The sequence below is a fragment of the Ambystoma mexicanum genome, chromosome 6p (genome assembly GCF_040938575.1).
Source record: "Ambystoma mexicanum isolate Mex_15411 chromosome 6p, UKY_AmexF1_1, whole genome shotgun sequence".
Taxonomy (NCBI): Eukaryota; Metazoa; Chordata; class Amphibia; order Caudata; family Ambystomatidae; genus Ambystoma; species Ambystoma mexicanum.
Genome location: NC_090935.1, coordinates 112,167,833 through 112,180,162, shown reverse-complemented (window position 1 = coordinate 112,180,162; position 12,330 = coordinate 112,167,833). Strand labels below are relative to the sequence as shown.

The 12,330-nt window shown below is 48.5% G+C and overlaps 1 protein-coding gene across 1 annotated transcript in view; it reads right to left on the bottom strand.

Moving 5' to 3' along the window:
• Window positions 1-12,330, bottom strand: part of STOML2 (stomatin like 2) — a 392,482-nt gene that overhangs the window by 49,156 nt on the left and 330,996 nt on the right. The gene's annotated exons all lie outside the window — the stretch shown is intronic.

The following is a 12,330-nucleotide window of genomic DNA, read 5'->3' as shown; positions in this document are numbered from 1 at the left end:
TTTTATTACCCGATACCCCAGTAAGACACATTTCTCATATAAAACTCCTACCAATTAGAGGAACCAAAAAAAGATAGGCATTTCACTCCTCGAGCATTTGAATTATGCCATGCACCTCGCTCTGCATTTTAGTGAGAAAAACAATGAGTCCCTCATGGGAGCAAGACATAAAAAGATCCCATAGGACGATCGGGGGGGAGAGGAAATTCCAATCCTGACGCTCTAAGGGCCCTTCTACGCAGCTTGACCATGGCGTCACAGTGTGAAAGTAGATGTTGCACCGTTTCCACCTCATCATTGCCACAAAAACGACATCTGACACCCCCCAGGTGCTTTGGACCACCGGCCAACGATCTCAAGTGTATTCACAGCATTTAATTTAAGGCGAAGGTAGTCCCACACAATATGGCTCCCAGGAACTTGCATATAGGGAGGAACCAGCTGGTATTCAAGCATAGAAGGATAGAACCCATCTGGCCATAGACTTGGCAGCCAAGGTGACAATCATTTGCTCACGGTTGAGTGTCACCAAATTCCACCTTATCACACGCTTAAAATGGTTCACACCCAGCAACAGAAGATCCTCCCGGGTGCCCCCGAGCCACTGATCAATAAGGCTCTGCATCTTTCCCAGGGTTTATTCATTTATTTATTACATTTGTTATACGCCCAGACCCAGAGGTACCACGGCGTAGTTACAGACAATGGGAGAATGCAATCTTAGAAAGAACATAGAGGTATACAGGAGTAGCAATCAAAAATGTACAGTAATATGCAGGCAGTCAGAAATAAATAATATACAAAATATACAAAGCAGTCATGTATAAGTAGTTACTAGGAGGGGGTAGGTAGGTGCTCTGGTTCAGTTAGAACTTGTTGAAGAGCCAAGTCTTCAGGAGGCTTTTGAATTTGGGGAATGAGGTTTCATTCATAATGTGGGAGGGTAGCGCGTTCCAGTGTCTGGGGGCCAGTGTTTTGAAGCTACTGCCCCCTGATTTCTCTCTTTTGTATCTGGGGGTTTCGAGGAGTGCGTTTTTGTTGGACCTGAGGAGTCTGGTCTGGGGCTTCATCATTACTGTGTTGTTGAGGTATTTGGGTGCTTTGTTAGCCCTGCATTTGTGGGTGATGCTCAGGGTTTTAAATAGAATTCTGGCTTGTCTGGGGAGCCAGTGGTGGTCTCTTCTGGTGTTGGAGATATGTTCAGATTTTTTGATGCCTAGAGCTGCTCTGAGGGCTTTGTTTTGCATGAGTTGAAGTTTGGCTATGTTGGCTTTGGAGGTGCCAAGGAATAGGATATTGCAATAGTCTAGCTTAGACAGTATGAGTGCTCTGGCTAGAGTGACACAGTTGTTGGTTGAGAGGAATTTACGGCTGATGGAGATGAGTTTGGAGGTGTAGGAAGTGGACAAAGCTAATATGTTTATTTGTTTGGACATGGATAGTGTTGCATCTAAGTACACGCCAAGAGTCTTGACTTGTTTGAGAACAGGGATTATGGTTCCATCGATGGTGAATGATTTGAAAGCGGGCTCAAGGGTGTTGATTTTGCTGGAGGAGCCTAGTATGAGGAGCTCGGTTTTGTCGTCGTTGAGACAGAGGCTGTTGTTAGCCATCCAGTTTTGGATGAGTGAGTAGATTTGGTTAACCAGGAGGGAGTCTTGTTCGTGATTGCCTGAGAGGGGAATGAGGATTTGGGTATCATCTGCAAAATTAGTATAGATGACACCCATGGCATCCAAGGCTGCAAATAATAGCTTGGTGTAGGCATTATACAAAGTAGGGGATAGGCAGGAGCCTTGCGGCACACCTGCAGGGACAGGCACTGGGTCTGCTGATTCTATGCCGATGGATACTCTGGAAGTCCTGTCAGCCAAGAAAGATTTGATCCAGTTGGTAGCGTTCTGTGCTAGGTTGAAATTGTTTGCTAGAGTGTTACAGAGTTTATCGTGATCAACCAGATCGAAGGCCGCTGAGAGGTCCAAGAGCATCAGAAGGCAGAGTTTACCTGCTTCTCTGGTGGCATCCATTTGGATCTTCAGATCAAGGAGGGCTGTCTCTGTGCTATGATTGGGACGGAATCCTGACTGGCGGTCTCCTAGTAAGTGACGTTGTTCCAAGTGGTTCTGGATTTGGCAGTAGGCTATTTTGTCGATTATTTTTAGGAGAAATGGGACCGTTGTAATGGGTCGGTAATTAGTGGGCATTGTTGGGTCCAGGGAAGGTTTTTTTTAGAAGTGGTGTCACCCAAGCTTTTTTGATACTAGTGGGGACTGTGTTTGTGAGAAAAGAGGCGTTGATGAATTCAGTGATGATAGGTGTGAGAGTGGGGGCGCATAGTTTCACTAGATGGGCGGGGAATTGGTCTTCCTTGCAGTTGGAAGCCTTGAGTTTCATTATGGTGTCGAATACCTCTTTGTTAGTCACTGGAGTGAATTGAAATGGGGGGGCCAGTAGTGACATTTGATGTGGTCATTGATATAGTGGGTGGAGCTTTGTCAGCTAGGAGTGTTTTTTTTACTATCAATTTTGTTTTGTAGTAGGAGGATTTTAGATGAGAGTGCGTTTTGAATAGTGGTGCACCAGTCTTTGCTAGCGTTAGAGGGTGCTGAAGTTTGACAAGGGCTTTCGAGTTCTCTAAGGATAGTAAAGAGTTCTTTACTATCTGAGGCCGCATTTGTAATGCGGAGGTTGAGGGCATTGGCTTTTTGGGCGATTATTGCTGATTTATAGGTTTTGTTGGCTTCAGCGAAGGCTGATGCCGATTCTGGGGTGTTGTTTTTCTTATGGAGGTGTTCAAGTGATCTTTTTGTGCGTCTTAAGGTTACAAGCTCCTCATTGAACCAAAAGCAGGAGCGTTTATCAGGTCTACGGGTTTTGGTGGTGATGGGAGCAAGTAGGTTGATGGTTTGGGTAAGGCCTTGTTGGTATTGGTCAGCTAGATAGGAGGGGTTGTTGGTGCCTAGAACCGTATGGGGTGAGTTTGTCGGAGGAGAGCTTTTTGATATTTCTAGTTTCAAATGTTTCTGGTTTTTTAGGGGTGATGTGCTCTGTACTGGCATTGTCTATAGTGAAATTGATTACATAATTATCTGACCAATTGACTGGGAGGATGGAGTCAATGGTGACTAGAGAGTTAAGAGTGAGAAGCCAGTCTAGGGTTCTTCCTTTTGAGTGGGTGGGTTTATCTACCAGTTGTACGAAATTCATTTCTGACATGGCTGTATTAAATGTAGGTTGAATACTTCATGTAGGCAGTCTTAGTAGTGAATGCCTTGTACAGAATCCCCATCAGAGTGTTGCTCTGGGCGTGTGCTTGTCTCCAATATAGCGTCAAGATACTTATTAGGATGCGCTCTCGGATCAGGAAGAGATCAAACTCCAAGGCAATCATCTAAGCCAGGACATAAGATGGCAATCTCTGAAGACACCCAAGCAGCTTGATTTGGATTTTGGTTAGGACCCCTAATATGCCCAAGCCCCAGACCTCAGCTACATAACAGAGGATGGGAACACTTTTTGCAGGGAACAATTTAAGCAATGTTCCCACCGAGTAACCCCCCCACCCCGACTTGCGAATGAACAAACGACACCCAAAATTCGAGCAGAGCGCATCTTTAAGCCGCTCAGATGAGACGTGCCCCTTGGACTACCTTTGAGCACAATGCCAAGATAAACATACTGGCTCACAACCTCAATTGGGGATCCCTTCAAATTCCAACGTACTCTAACTACACGTCTGCTGGAAATCTCAAAGATCATGATCTTAGTTTTGGCAGTGTTTACCCTCAGAGAATTCAGGGCCGAGTAGGAGTTGAGGTTATTCAATGAGGTTTGGAGGCTACCGGGCGTGAGGTCCAAGACGACGATGTCATCTGTGTACCCCATCCACAGTACCACCATATCGCCAAGCTTGGGCGGGAGGCACTTAGGTCAGTCAGAGCAAGCCCCATATCAGAGAGGTATAGGTTGAAAAGGATGGGGGCCAAGATAAAGCCCTGCTTCAGGCAGACATCCGTGTGACCCTCTAACCTTATTTTAACATGGGTCTCAGCGAGCAACAGCATAATCATATTTAGCAAGCCAGATGGAATCCCCCAACTATCTAGCTTCCCCCACAACCTGGCACAGTCAACTGTGTTGAATGCAGCACTACAATCCATAAATGCAGCATATATATACATATATATATATATATATATACATATATATATATACATATATATATATATATATATATATATATGGGATACATTACTCACCGTAATCGTATTTCTGATGCTTGTATCTGCTTAGATTCACATGCTGTGCATAGGCCGACATCTAGTGGAAGCTGCGGAGTATTACAGTTTGTTTTTCGAAAGTCGAAAATGGGCGTCGACACAGGCGTGCCAGTAATACTATCCCTAGTGTGACGTCCACTGTACCCAAGATCCCTCACGCGTGTAGGATCCTCAGATTGTATTTTTTCTGACATGAGGAAGCATGAGGAGTAGCGTGAGTACAGATAATCCAAGCAGATAGACAGAAAAGGTAAGACTACAAGCAATCATGCGCCTTCTCTCGGAGGGGAGGAAGGGTGGGTCGCATGTGAATCTAAGCAGATACAAGCATCAGAAATACGATTACGGTGAGTAATGTATCCCTTCTGAGGCTTGTGGAATCTGCTTAGATCACATGCTGTGCATAGATTAGCGAGCAGTACCAGAAGAAGGAGGTGGGATGTGAGAAGGGTCATGAGCAAACAGGTGTCTTAGAACCGCTTGTCCCACTTGTGTATCTGTCTTGGAATGAGTGTCAATGCAGTAATGCTGAGTAAAAGTGTGAATAGAGCTCCAAGTAGCCGCTTTGCAAATGGTGTCGAGGGGAACATTTGCAATGAAAGCCAGAGTGGCACCAATGCCTCTAGTAGAGTGGGCCCTTGGCGTAAAAGGCAGAGTCTTGTCAGAAAGAGAGTAACACAGCTGTATACAGTTGATAATCCACTTCGAGATAGCGCCCTTAGAGACGCGATCCCCCTCTCTGCCTGTAGCTACGGAGACAAACAGTTGATCTGTTTTCCTTAGCGGTCTGGTTTTATTTACATAGTATAGGACCGCCCTACGCACATCTAGGGTGTGTAGTTTCACCTCAGCCGAGCTTTGCGGGTTCTGGAAGAAAGCCGGAAGCTCGATGGACTGGTTTACATGGAACTTGGATATGAATTTAGGTGAGAACCTAGGGTGTGTGCGTAAAACCAGTTTGTCCTTGTGGATAGTAAAGAAAGGATCCTGCACTGACAGAGCCTGAATTTCACTGACCCTTCTTATGGAGGTAATGGCTACTAAGAAGGCCGTTTTATAAGTCAGGTGTTTGAGACTACTTTTATGCATGGGTTCGAATGGGGGTCCCATGAGCTTAGCTAGCACCACGTTGAGGTCCCATCCTGGCGGTGGGTTCGAAATAGGAGGGTGAAGTCTCTTTACTCCTTCCATGAAGGCTTTAACCACTGGTACTTTCCACCACGAGACCTTGTTATGGGATGTGGTGTAAGCCGAGAGGGCTGCCAGGTGTACTTTCAGCGAGTTAAAAACCAACCCTGCATCCAGCAGGTGGAGCATGTATGTCACAACGTTGGAAGGAGTGCAATCAACCGGGTTGATTTGTTTATTCTGGCACCAGATAACGAATCTTTTCCACTTATCAAAGTAACAGTGCCTTGTATTTGGTTTCCTGGACTCCTTTAGAATGTCCATACACCTCTGTGGTAATTTGAGATGTCCAAACTCTATGACTTCAGGAGCCATGCTGCTAGGTTCATAGAGTTGGGTTCCTGATGCACTGTTTGACCCTGTTGCTGGGACAGTAGGTTGTACCAGGCTGGGAGTCTGATGGGTTCGCACACCGCCATCCTGCGTAGGTGTGGAAACCATGGTTGTCTCGCCCACATGGGAGCAACTAGGATGAGCGTCATAGATTCCTTGTTCATCTTGTACACCACCTTCCTGATGAGAGGAGTTGGTGGAAAAGCGTACGCAAACATCCCTGACCAGTTCATCCACAGGGCATTCCCTTGGGAGTCCGGCTGGGGGAACCTGGATGCAAATCCTGGGCATTGTTTGTTTTCGCTTGTGGCGAATAGGTCTATAGTGGGGAAACCCCACTGAGAGAAGAGATCTTCTACTACGTCTCTGTGAAGGACCCATTCGTGTTCTTCCGGGAGGGAGTTTCTGCTTAGAGCATCCGCTAGGGAATTGAGCTCCCCTGGAACATGTTGCGATGACAGGAAGATGTTCCGTCTGAGTGCCCATATCCATATTTTCTGGGCAAGCTTGGACAGATTTGGCGAACGAGTCCCCCCTTGCTTGTTCAGATAGAACATGGCTGTCGTGCTGTCCGTCCTGATCTGCACCGACAAGTTCAGTAGATGGGGCTCGAACGCCCTTAGCGCTCGGAATACTGCCAGAAGCTCTAGCAGATTGATGTGGTTCTTGGCTACTGAGTGAGACCAGAGACCCTGAGCTGTGTGGTGGAGATGGTGAGCTCCCCACCCAGTCAGGCATGCATCTGTAGTCACCACGGCTTGTACTTCGGGATCGTAAAAGGGTTTCCCCTTTGCGAGATTCTCTCTTGTCCACCAGTGTAGGCTCTGTACGAGTGTTGGCGAAACGACCACTAGATCGTCCCAATGACCACTTGCCTGAGACCACTGTTTCGCCAACCATTCCTGCATGGGACGCATGCGCAGACGCGCGTGGGGGACCAGGTAAATGCATGACGCCATCATGCCCAGTAACCGCATAGCTTTGCGTACTGTTATCTGTTGACCTGACTGATAATGCGGAATTTGCAGAAGTATATTCCGAATTCTCTCTTCCGAAGGGAAGGTCAATCCTTTCTGAGTATCTAGGATAGCTCCTAGAAACTGTTTTGAGGTGCTTGGCACCAGACTTGACTTTTTCTCGTTGATGGAGAAGCCTAATTCGTGGAGGAGGTCGATAGTCCTCTGAATGTTTGACCTGCAAATTCCTGGGGTTTCCCCCGTTATGAGCCAGTCGTCCAGATAAGGGTACACCGGGATTGCTTCCCTGCGTAGGTGTGCAGCCGCCACCGCCAGTACCTTGGTGAATACCCTTGGTGCTGAAGCTATCCCGAAGGGCAGTACCTTGAATTGGTAGTGGCGACTGTCCACCTTGAAGCGCAAGTACTTTTTGTGCGCTGGGAGCATGGAAATATGAAAATAAGCATCTTTCATATCCAAGGTTGCCATGTAATCCCCCTTTTTTAGGAGGGGGATTACCTCTTGTAGCGTGGTCATACGGAATTTTTGGGGCTTGACATATTTGTTGGCAGGCCGTAAGTCCAATACTGGGCGCATTGTCAAATCTTTCTTTGGCACAAGGAAGTAAGTTGAATAGATACCCTTGTTTACCTGGTGTCCTGGGACGAGTTCTATCGCGTCCTTTTCTAGCAGAATGGCGATCTCCTCGAGAAGGATCCTTTGATGTTCTAGGGAGTGCACTCTTTGTCGTGGAGGATGATTCCGGGGACGCTGCAGTAGTTCTATACAATATCCTGCGGATACTGTTGACAGCACCCATCTGTCTGAGGTGATCCCTTCCCAAGCCTGGGTGAAGGTGGAAATGCGTCCCCCTACTGGGGTTGCGTGGCAAGGGACCCTGAACTGAGCGTCACTGTTTTGGTGGAGGCGTGCCCCCGCCCTTGTTGGGGCTGCCTCTGCCTCTTCCACGACCTCTCTTGTTACCCCTGCCGTAACTCTGGGTAGACTGCTGGTTGTTATTCCATTGTGTACCTTGTCCCTGGGCATAGTTGCCTCTTTGTGAATTTTGGCCGCGTGGGCGACGAAAATTATTGTTCCCCCTCTGGTTAGGGGGTTTGTTGGTAAGCTGGCCAAGGGATTTGAGAGTCTCATATTCATCTTTGGCATTTTTAAGTGCGTCTTCGACCGCTTTCCCAAACAATAGGTCGGGTTCCACTGGCTTGTCTATTAAAGAAGCCTGGGTTTCTGTCTTGAATCCCGACTGCCGTAACCACGCATGTCTCTTGATAACAGTACCTTCTGCTATCAATCTCCCTGCGTTGTCAGCGGCGTCGAAAGTTGCTTTTAAAATGCAACCAGACACGGCTCTCCCCTCTGCCGAGATCCGAGCCAGCTGGCCCTTTAGCGGTTCTGGAGCAGAGGCAATGAGCGCCGCGACTTCTTCCCATTGATGGCAATTGTAACTAGCCAACAGGGTGGTGGAATTCGCAATCCTTGCTTGGTAGGCGGACGTTGAGGCTACCTTTCTGCCAAACCCGTAAAGTTTTTTGCTCTCCTTGTCGGGAGGAGCTTCTGATGAAGATAAGGGCGTGCCAGCCCTCTATCTAGTGTTGGTCACCACTAGGGAATCTGGTTTAAGATGTCCCTTTATATACAGAGGGTCAGACTGGGCTGCCCGGAAAATCTTTTCAATTCTGGGGTTGACAGCTCTGGTGAGGTTAGGATTCACCAGGGAAGGATCTATTCTTCGTTGGATGGATTTGAGGATAGGGATGGTCTGAGCGACCGGTCTTCTCTCTCCTACAAACTCCTCCGCGAAGTCCCTTTCCTCCTGTACACCGTGGGTGTCGATGTGGAAGTGTTCCGCTGCTCGAGCGAGAACCTCGTTAAGGAGGGGCTGGTTATCAACTGGAGAGTCAGTAACTGGGGCTTCGCTTTGTACTGGGGAATCTACTCTGTAAATTTCCTGCTCATCTTCTCCCTCCTCCAGGTCCTCATCCTCTGCATAGTAATCTGTCCCGGTTTGTTCTTCCATAAATGCAAACTCCTGGTCCTCTTCAGGGAAAACTTGTCCCTGATAACTGGGGAGTGGAGTAGAATATGGAGTGGAGTAAGGCTGAACCTTGAAGGGTTCAGGTCTTTCGACCCGGGGCTCTTTACTTAGCGGGATAGGATCGGAGGAGCCTGAGGGTGTGGCCCCTTGAGGGTTATATGAAAGAAAGTGTTCTGGGTTCTTATCATAAAAATCAGCCAAGGAAGACATCCTAGACATAACCCTGTCTATGTCCTCACTGGACCATTCCCTGGAACAGGGTATTACTTTAGCAGGTGATTTATTTTCAAGGGTAGACTTGTGTTTGCTTGTCTGCTTAGGCTTTACAGGGGTGGAAGGCTGTGCTTTCCGCTGTTTCCCCCCTTCTCCGTGCGTGGAAAAATGTTTTCCCTGTCCCTTGGGGGCCCCAGAGACTTTCGACGCCTGGCGTCGAGGGTCTGGAGAGGTATCTGTGTGCTTCGGGCGTGGGGCCTCACTGATGTTAACCGCGGTCTCGGTATCTTGGAGCGCGGCCTGGGGGTGGAAGTCGTCTTCGTCTCCCGACGATCGAACTTCCGTTAGTGTGTGTAGCGAGGCACTCTTGGCAAGAGTGGATGATTGCCTTGCGTCGTGAGGCGATCTCGATCGAGAGCGCCCAGAGGACACCGAGTCGGACCGTTCTTTTTGTGCCTCTTTCCGGGAAGTCGACGTCGTCGAGGTCCGGTTGGTCTTAGTGTGTTTAGTGTGTGTTAGGTGTGTAGCGCTTGCGTCGCCGGGGGTCTTCCCCATAGCCGCCCTGCCGGACGACCTTCCGAGGTCGGGGACCTGCGCTCGTCGGCTGTCTTTCGACGCCGTAATGCCCTCGCCGTCCGAAAGTACGGCGTCGCTGCCATCGCTGAAGGCGCCCTCCGCTGCCATGGCCTCCTGCCTGGCGTGGTGGGCCCAACGCTTTGTCGAACGGTCCTTAAGTGTCTTAGGTTTAAACCTACTACACGCTCTGCAGTTCGCTTCGGGGTGATCCCTCGGCAAGCAGAGATTGCACGTGGCGTGCCTGTCGACCCAAGGGTATTTGCGATTGCACTTGGGGCAGAATTGAAAAGGGGTACCCTCCATACGCACCTTAAGGCAGCGGGCTGCTAAGTGTAGGAATATATATAAATGTAACTATATATCAAGAGTGAAGAGTATGTACCACCCCCCACTCTCCCTACTTGTAAGGGCCGAGGCCAGCGGCCTACTAGGCCCGGGCCGAGGCCAGCGGCCTACCGAGGCCCAGATCCGTCGTGCAGCAGTCGACGGTCGATGACTTCTCCAGCCGTCGTCGAGGTTGAGGGTCGACGTTGGGGTGGGGAAGGGAATGAATAAGAATTAAAATTATAATAACAGCAAAAGTATGGCTAAGGCCAGGGAACTCCGCAAGATGCTTCCGACCAGTATGGCGGAAAAAAACAATCTGAGGATCCTACACGCGTGAGGGATCTTGGGTACAGTGGACGTCACACTAGGGATAGTATTACTGGCACGCCTGTGTCGACGCCCATTTTCGACTTTCGAAAAACAAACTGTAATACTCCGCAGCTTCCACTAGATGTCGGCCTATGCACAGCATGTGATCTAAGCAGATTCCACAAGCCTCAGAAATATATATATATATGTCTCTTGCGAATTTTCCTTGCTTGCTCGACAATGGTCGAGAGCGCCAGTATGTTGACATATGTCGAACAGCCCTTTCTGAAGCCAGTCTGGTTCCAGGGGATGATGTTACTAGCCTCTGCCCAAGTGGGCAGCTCGTCCAATAAGACCCGCACCAAGACCTTGGCCGAAACGTCCAACATGGCCAAAAGGCGATAATTGGAGGGTTCAGCTGGAGCGCCCTTCTTATATACTGGAACCAGGATGCTGTCATGCCAAGAGCAGGGGAGGACCTGGGTAATGGCAATACAGCTGAATAAATGGAGGACCCTTGCCCAGAGGGAGATATCGGCCTTGAGGATCGAATTGCAAAGGCCATCCGGCCCCAGAGCTCTAGAGGATTTGCTAGCACCAATGAACCCAGCAACCTCCTGTGTGTCTTTCCCAAAAGTCCAGTTCCCCATTTCCCTAGGCACAAAGGGCTGTCTCAATTGACAGTGTCCCAGGGAAGATGTAAAATAAGCGATCCATTCAGACTCGGGGACGCCGTTAAGATCAGATGGAGGAGAGCCTTGGCCATTGACAATCTGCCAGAATTTTCTTGTATCGTTGTTAATTGTAGTCATCAGCAGATCATGCCACTTTGGAATACTTGTGGAGTCTAATCCACTTAGAATAGGTGGTCTTCATCATCTTCCTGTCTTCAGCGTGCACCTCTGGGTCAGCCACCTCCGGCGACAGTTTCCGCAGCTCTTTGGGGAACGATCTCTTTTTGTCACGTATAATTCTATCATAGTAGTATCTGTGTAGCTGAACAGTGCCAGCGACCCTCCGTTAATTCCCCTTGTTAACCAATGGAAAACTCTCAGAGACCTGTGCAAAGAGGCCCTCAAATTGGGTTAGTGTAGCGAGGCCCACTGCTACTTCTTCCCCCAGGGTAGAAATGGGTCCCATTGTTGGATAATCAGAGAAGACCTTGCGTGCAGTTACCATCGCGGCCTTGATTCTAGTGGGATTCCAACCCACTCTAGTCATTACTCCGTTACGGGTTAGAGACCCTGTATTACGATAGCTGGAACACACCATGTCTAAAGATAAAATGACAGGAAAATGGTGCTCTCCAAACGATGGTGAATGCCCATACCAACCACCTGGCTTTCAGGCGTGCCTTAAAGACTCTTCTTTTCTAATACCATATGTCTCACTCTTGTTACCCTCCAGTGCCAAGATGCCTTTGGGCGTATGCAGTGCCTTACAAGTCTATATAACATTACAATAATAATAGATGGATCAGGATCATTGGCCACAAATACGTAATTGATAATGCTGGAGCTGGAAGGACAGCACACAGTGAACTGTGTTGGACAGTACAAATGATGAGCCCCAATCACCATAATTAAGCCCTGTGAATAAATTGCCCAGCACAAACCCCTGGAACAGCTACGATCGAGTTTAGACTCATGCCTCGGGCCAGTATAGTGTGCTTCCATTTTTCCAGTTTCAGAGCCTTGATTGCTGGGAATCCTAGAGTTGAAATACTCAAGCAGGATAGTTGTAAGAACATTACACTCAGTCAAGCCACCCCACCAGGTCTTTCGTTACAGCACTATGGGGGTCAGCATATGGTGGGTCATATGTTAACAAGCAGAATATCCTGTGTGCCCCAGGCGAGTTAATCCCTGACAGCCGACATATCTGGATATCTGGTGAATCACATTGGATCTCGGTCAATCGCAAGGGTTTTTTGACATCCAAGATCAGACCTCCCTTTGGCCTGCCCAAGTTCCCTTTGATTGCGAGCTTATGGAGTATTGCCCACCCGTCTTGCACCAGCAGGTCAACCATTGAGGTCTCCTACATAACCAGTACACTGAAGCAATCGACATACCCAAACAGTACCTCATGTTCA